A 7,935-nucleotide genomic window follows, 5' to 3' on the forward strand; every position below is an offset into this window, starting at 1 on the left:
AACACGGTCAACCATGTGGGAGTCCAACACCTTAACCACTATGCCAACTGATGACCCCCAAGACCTGAATGTTTACAAGCCCAACATGATATTGATATGCACTAATTTTGAAAGTTGATGCTTCGGGAGTTCCCTAGAGGACCTACAGAATGGTTCTGGCTTTGTATTTTTAAACTTTTGGGACTCTGTAAAATATTGTATTTGAGAAATCTCTGTTATAGCTGTAAGAACCCCAAAATTTAGAGCCCACTCAACTGGTCTGTGATAGATTGACTGATCAACCCCAATTCGTTAATCCTCCTTGTATCACTTCCTTCTCCTGGCTTCTTCGTGAATGGAATATATTCCTACACACATTGACGTAGTTGTTGGTCATATGACTTGCTTTAGCCAATGGCAGATGGGGAAGAATTGACCTATAAACCCTATGAAAAGCAAAGCTGCCCAAGTCACAATTACCTGAAACAGAGCCACCCCTACCAGCATACAGTTAGATGAGAACAAATTATTGTTGTTTTAACTTTCAGAGTTTTGGAGGTGTCTATGACTATGGTGATGACTAAATAATACATAGAGTATGCTATGGCTTGGAACCCAAAGGTTCATGCCCAGGAGGCTTAGACCCTGTGTAATGGCTTTGGGAAGTAGTGAGACCTTCAAGAAATGGGGCCTATAGGGAAGACAACATCCAATCAGCAGTGAGTATGGAAGGGACAAACGGAGAAAGTGAAAAAGTCTGTTTCCTCCCTCTCTCTCTCGTTCTCTCTCTCTCATACATGTGGCTATTGACCTGCCTGCTTCTTTCAGCCATGCTGTGACTCAGTACCAGAAGTTTGTCAGTTGCTGGCCCCATGCGCTTGGACTTTCCAGCTACCAGAATTCTTTATGAATCACCCAGACTCTGATATTTCTGTTTGGCAACACAATAACAGACTCATTCTCTAATTCTATACATGAGGAAACTGAAGAACTAAAAAGTAAATTGACTTTTCTAAGGAGGCTTAATCAAAAGGAATAATTTGAAATAGTAGGACTCTTATGGTAAGCCAGAAGAATACTCTGCTAGAGTTTTTCAACATTCTTCCTTCCTATCACACAAAGTAAGCCAGCATGTTGGAACTTACATACTTTTTTTTTTTTTTTGAGAGATTTTTCCTATAGGACGCATGCACTGGCTGGAGAGACAGAGACAGAAAGTGAGAAATCATCTCCCTGGGGGGATGGCCATGCTGCAATTCCTTCTCCTCCATTCTCCTCTTGGGATTTTTGGCATTCACACACACACACGTGCCAGGCGTGAGTTTTCAGCTGTAGGGTCCAGGCACTCAAACCACGGTCAACTATGTGGGAGTCCAGAGATGTAACCATTACACCACCTGCTGGTCCTGGGGCTAATATGCCTTTAAGGCATCAGTATGGTTCCCATTTAGAAAACTTTACTGTATCATGCTCAACCAAGGAAAAAAAGTTCAGTGGGACATCTTATTTCTTTTTAATAATTTATTTTATTTGTTCTTTTTATTATTTTTTAATTTGACCAGAGAGAGAGAGAAAAGGAAAGCGAGAAAGCAACCTGCCAGGTCCAGGACTCGAACCTTGGTCAGCCATATGGGAGTCCAGCACCTTAACCACTGTGCCACTTGCTGGTCCCCAGTGGGACATCTTATGCTCTACAAGGTGTGGACTTTGTCTTTCTCTACCTCCTCTACTGACCTCAACTTAGTTATTTTCAAACATTCATTCACTAGTGCTGAGATAAAAATAAATGCTAAGTTCTATTGTCCTAGGCATGGCATTATTTTATACCAGCCGCTAATGTTTTTATATCCAAATGCTTTTATTTAGTACCTGAGAGAGCATCTTGCCGACTGGACAATTACCTATCGTAGTTGATCTGACAGGAAGAGATGAGAGTAGAACTATTTATTATATGGGAATTTAATTAGCCCTCAGACTTGGAATTCTTCTTGATGACCCAAGAGTGACCCAGCTTGGTGATTCATACTAAGCAATGTAAGATACTACAAAAGGTATCTACTCATGACTCCCTAGAGGACTTTTTTTTTTTTTAATGCAAGTTCATGTTACAGAGGCTGGAACTTTGGATTACCATGTTTTTTGAAAACCATGTTTTGCCAGATATCTTGAATCCAGGCCTAAGCAGTCTCCCTATTCATAGTCACGTACTGGATCAGCACAGAAGGGAGATTAACACTGCAGTTGCGTTGCACAAGGCTCAGACTACACAAAGTTTTAAAAAAAGTTGAAGATAAACATGATTCTAGGCACATTCCGTGCCTCATCTCCATGGCCCAGTTCCTGTTATCCATCATGTAGATTCTAAAATAGTTCATGATTTTCAGTCCCGCAAAATGAACAGTACTGGAAAGTTGGCAGGTACACTTGTTTAAACAAAGCTCCCAAGTTTTCTGCTGGCAGGTGTTTCCAGAGTTCTTGGAGCACAATTCTTTGGATAGGATATTTGCCAATATACATAGCAACAAGGAAAAATAGTGTTTTCCTTTGACACAGTGGAGACACTGAAATGCCTAGATGCGAAGCTGGGTATTCAGTTTAGGAGCTTATGTTGGCTCTAGGTCAAAAAAATAAACAATAATAAAATCCAACATCTCTCTGCCCAGGACTCTGATGGGTAATAGGGTCACTGATCAAATTGGCAGCAAGTCTTTCCCGCCCCCAGGCATCCCTGGACAGTATGACCCAAAGAGTTTGGTTCTCTCTTCATTGAACAGCTAATTCTTAGGGGGAAAAAAACACATGGGATAGGCTGATTTTTTCACTTCAGGAAAATATCTGGGGAAATAACAATGGTTAAAAACATAGATTTTTATTGAAATCATAGACCTGAGCTCAAGTTCCTGATTCATGGTCTCCTCGTAGGGTTTTTTCTTTTTTTTTTTAGAGAGAGAGATTTTTGCTATAGGACACATGTGCTCTCTGGAGAAACAGAGAGAGGCAGAGAGACAAGAAAGTGAGAAATCACCCCCCAGGGGCATGGCTATGTTGCAATGCCTTCTCCTCCAAAATCCTCTGGATTTTGGGCACGCATGCACATGCACACGGCTTTAGGTTTAAGCCCCAGGTCCAGGACTTGAACTGTGATCAACTACCTGGGAGTCTAGCAATGTAACCATTATGCCATCTGTTTGTCCTTCCTTGTAGGGTTTTTAAAAATGAGACATTGAAGAGCCAGCAGATGGTGTAATGGTTATGTCACTGGACTTCCACATGGCCAACCACAGTTCAAGTCCCAAACTTGGTGACTTGAAACTCACACTAGGCCTGTGTGCATGCCCAAAATCCTAAGGTGAGAATGGAGGAGGAAGATTGCAGTAGAACTTTCCCCCTCAGGGGGTAGTTTCTCACTTTCTGTCTGTCTCTCTCTCTCTCTCTGGTTAGCGCATATGCCCTATACCAAAAATCTCTCTTTAAAAAAAAAAAAAGAGAGAGAGAGACATTGAATTCAATAATGGTAAAATGTTGGTGTTGGCTATTCCCAGCTTTGAAATTTAGGTCAATTTATTAAAATCTTTGGACTTGGATTCTTCAGTGATAAAATGGGCAATATAAGTAGCTATTATTAGTGGTATTAAATGATGTAATATTAGTCTAGAATAAAGTCCATAATAGCAACTCTATGATAATAGCCACATATTTTTAGAAAATTGTATTTGGCTACAAACGAGATCACCATTCTTTTCATTTTTACTTTCATATGTGTGATTTCATGAGCAATAGACATCTATTTTGGGAGACTAGAAATATAGATAGGCAAAATTAATGAGAATTATTTATTCATTTGTAAAATCACCTACCAGAAATAATTACAGTGGAGAATGTGATTCAATCCTTTCAGACCCAATCATGAAACACCAAGGTGACAGTACATTGTTCTTCAAATGTCTCTTTTCCATCTTTAAGAGGAACTGCCTGTTTCTTTTCATGAAATTGAATAGAGAAAGCTATGAGAAATTGATCTCTTGGAGATAAATCAGGACAAAGGCTCCTGAGAAGATTTGGGAGGAAATGAACTTTTTGTTTGTTTGTTTTCACAAATGAAGAAATGTTGTGAATTCCAGGCAGGATATTGTTTTCTGCCAAATCGTTTTTGGAAGGGAGAGTAGTGCTTAACTGGTTTCTCCCAGAAATATAACAGGCCCTGAAGGAATTCGACTGAGTGGGTTTTAGTAAATATAATGAATCAATGTCATTTCAATGTTAACTCCCAATGACTGAATCGGAAGGTATTGATAAAGCAATTACTTTTTTTTTAAAAGTAACTTGCCTTTCTCCCCCCTTTATTAGCAGATAATTTGTGAATACATTTTGGCCAATTTCGTGGTCTATATTACCAAAAGATTGGGAAAATTATTTTTGACAAATTTCTCCTAAAATCTATTTGATAGCAATATTTTAGTATGTTAAATATATATTTAGCATACTAAATACAAAATATATTTTAGCAATATATTATATGTTAATATACCTAATATTTAGGTATCATACTAAAATATTGCTATATTATATTTGGAATATCAATAGCATAGCTACCATTTTTTCAGTGTTTTGTTTATATGTAAGTCCTCCACATCCCATTTTAAAAATAACAAACTGGGCTGGCAAGTAGTGTGGTAGAGGTGGCATGGTGGTTAAGGGCACTGGACTCCCACATGACCAACTAAGGTTCGAGTCCCGGACCTGGTGGCTTGCTTTCTGGTTCTCTCTCTCTCTCTGTTCCTCTCTGGTCAAATTAAAAATAAATAAATAAAGTTAGATAAAGTAATTCTTTTAAAAAATAACAAAACTGAAGCTTAGAGATATTAATAAAATTGTTCAAAAATCACTGAGTTAGTGAGTAATCAAACCAGAGCTTAAATGCAGGCAGATCTACCGTAGTCCAAAAACCATACTCAATACCCTGCACTGTGCTGTCTTATTGTATGGATGCACACACAAGCTTATGCACACTCCCACACGGCACGCCCAAACACAAACAGAGCAGCTGTTAACAACACGAGATGTGCGTAATTGTGAAAGCATTTGATCATAGGAATGCACGTTGTATGAGATTCATTTGGAATGGCATGCTATAGCCCTAAACTTGTAATTCTATCAGGGACTTCACTAGTATCTGTGTGGTACGGTTAGCAATTTTAAGATATTAAAATCCATAGGTAGTCAAGGGCCTTTATATAAACACGAGTATTATATTTGTATAACTCAGAATAAGGGGGGGAAACAACCACCAGTGAATTCTACTCAGACTTCAAGGGTAATCTCAGATTTGGTACCACCTGAATTTTTTTGCCATATACATAAACACATGGAAATGAAGTTTAGGTAATTAATGGGTTTGTTCAGTGTTAACAAGCTTCTTAGTGGTAGAGATGAAAATAACTGTTTGGGTCTCCTGACTCCTAATTCAGAAAAGTATTCTTTCACTCATTTATGTATTCATTCAATAAATACATGTTTAACAAGCTTTTTAGTGACAGAGATAAAATAAGTGTTTGGATCTTCTGATTCCTAATTCACCAGAGTGTTCCTTTATTCATTTATGTATTCATTCAATAAATGTGTGCTGAAGGCTAGTTTTGTGCTGGTTCCTCTAAAAAGCAATGTATATGACACATGCTGGCGCTTTCGAAACTATGAGCTTGGGAAAGCAGATGGCAAAGTGGTTACGCCACTGGACTCCCATGTGGCCAACCAAAGATCAAGACCTAGACCTGGTGGCATGAAAATCACAGTGGGCACATTTGTGTACATGCCCAAAATTCTGGGAGAAAAATGAAGGAGAAGGGATTGCAGCATGACTATCTGCCCTGGAACGTGATTTTTCCCCTTCCCTCTCACTATATCTGTCTCTTTCTCTCTCCCAGGAGCACACATGCCCTAAGGCAAAAATCCTCTTTAAAAAAAAGAAAGAAAGAAAGAAAAGAAATGAAAAGAAAAGAAAAAAGGGGGAAAAAATGTAGAAACTCTGAGCTAATGTGTTAAGTCTACTGTAGGGTGAAACTTGAAGTCCAGTGGAAGTTCATGGGAGGAACTCCTAACTTACAAATGATTTCTGAGATGAAGTGCTCTTTACGCTGAGCCTGCAGGAGAAGCAGAAGTTAGTCAGGCTAAGGGAGAAGGTTGACTTGTAATTAATGGGCTGTGGGGTTGGGTCGAGTAGACATTTCTGACCTAGTTAGTCAAGAAGACAGCTGAGTACCAATTTTCTTGCCAGTGAGTTTTATTTTTCTAGACAAAAAAGCATCTGAATGCTCCCCCAAATGATTTTAGAAGTTAAATTAATATCCATTTTCTTTTTATTGATAATAATATGGACCTTTAAAAACAACTCTGTAATGTAGAGGTTTTCTTGTGAATTTATTGTAATGAAGGAAAGAGTACAGAAGCTTAGTTGATGGAGAAGGGTAGAATTGGAAGTGAGATTGTGACTTTAAATAAATTAGTCAAACTAATATAAAGTAACCTTAAGAGGTGAATCCAGATTTTATAGATCCTGAAATTTATATAGTATGGGAAGCTCTCTTTAAGAAAAAAATAAAAATTAAAAGAAGCAAAAAAAAAAAAAATCTTGCTTTGTAAACTTTTCAATGACATTTGACTGAAAGAATGCATTGTAATCTTATAAAAGTGAAGAGTCTGGAAGCTTAAGTCTCATTAACATCACAGTGAACTCCCCTTCCAAGACTGCTTCAGATAGAACACCACCAATAAATAAAATCCCTGATATCAGGAGCTGACATAATTTGAACTCATTACTTGCTAAATTTTAAAACTATCTACCTGAGTGGTCTGTGGGAGTTTGGAGAAGGAGAAAGGAGAAAGTAGTACAGATTTGTTTTTCTGACGTGTGTATATGTGTGTGTACTTACAGCTGTAGCCCACTAAGAAGGATTTTCAGTCATTTTTAATAGACTCTGTTCTAGGAAGATTTCAACACCTTCTTAACAAACAATGGCCAAAGAGGATGTGGTCTTTCATTACCTCCATCTGAGAAAACCCTGCAGAGGAATTTCCTGTACTGAAGTGAATGAACAAATAAACCTGCTGTGAAGACACAAGTTCTCTGAACTGATTTTATTTGGAACTCAACTATTCAAGAATGGACTAGGAATTGGAATGGCACAGTTAGGGGAGCAATGAGGAGATCTTGAAAGTGGCCAACTGTTGCACTGCCTCTCCAAGAAAAGAAAAGAAAAAGAAAAAAACCCTGATGTATGCACGCAACTTCTAAGAAGTCAATAACTCTATGGCTGATTCGATCGACTGATCTGATATCACTAGCATGGAACTGGGAATACATAGGCATGATCAGTTTTTGCATCAGTGAGATCCACTTCAGAAGACAGATCCCTAGATATAAACTTTCTGTGGTCTGGTTGGTGCTTTCTTAGGAAGGAATAAGAATATCTGGATGGCTAATTTGGGGTGTCAACTTGACTGAATTGAAGGTTACCTGAAAGACCTGTGAAACATTAATTCTAGGTATATCTTTGAGAATGTTGCTAAGTAAGATTGGGCAGGAGTCAGTGGGCTGAGAGAGGAAGACTTTGTTCAAACAGATGGGAGTGCTAGAGGGACAAGCAGTGCAAGTGAGATTCTGTCTCCTCTTCTCTCTCCCCACCAACGCCCTTTCTTCCAGAGTAGGCTCTGTGTTCTGCTCGTACCCATGTTCTGCTCTACCCATTCCTTCTTGCAGCCCTTGGCTTGGTTTCTCTTTGTTGTTGTTTATTTGGCATTGTTAACAGAAATAGCTAAGACTGTGTTGTTTATACAGAAATAGAAGTTTATTAACTCACCATTCTAATGGCTGGGGAATCCAAGGGCATAGGCCAGGCAGAGGCTAGCTTAAAACATGGCCAACAGAAGCACAAAGGATGGCAGGCTCATGCAGGGAAA

This window comes from Tupaia chinensis, unplaced genomic scaffold (assembly GCF_000334495.1).
Source record: "Tupaia chinensis unplaced genomic scaffold, TupChi_1.0 Scaffold000617_2, whole genome shotgun sequence".
In the NCBI taxonomy this organism is placed as follows: Eukaryota; Metazoa; Chordata; class Mammalia; order Scandentia; family Tupaiidae; genus Tupaia; species Tupaia belangeri.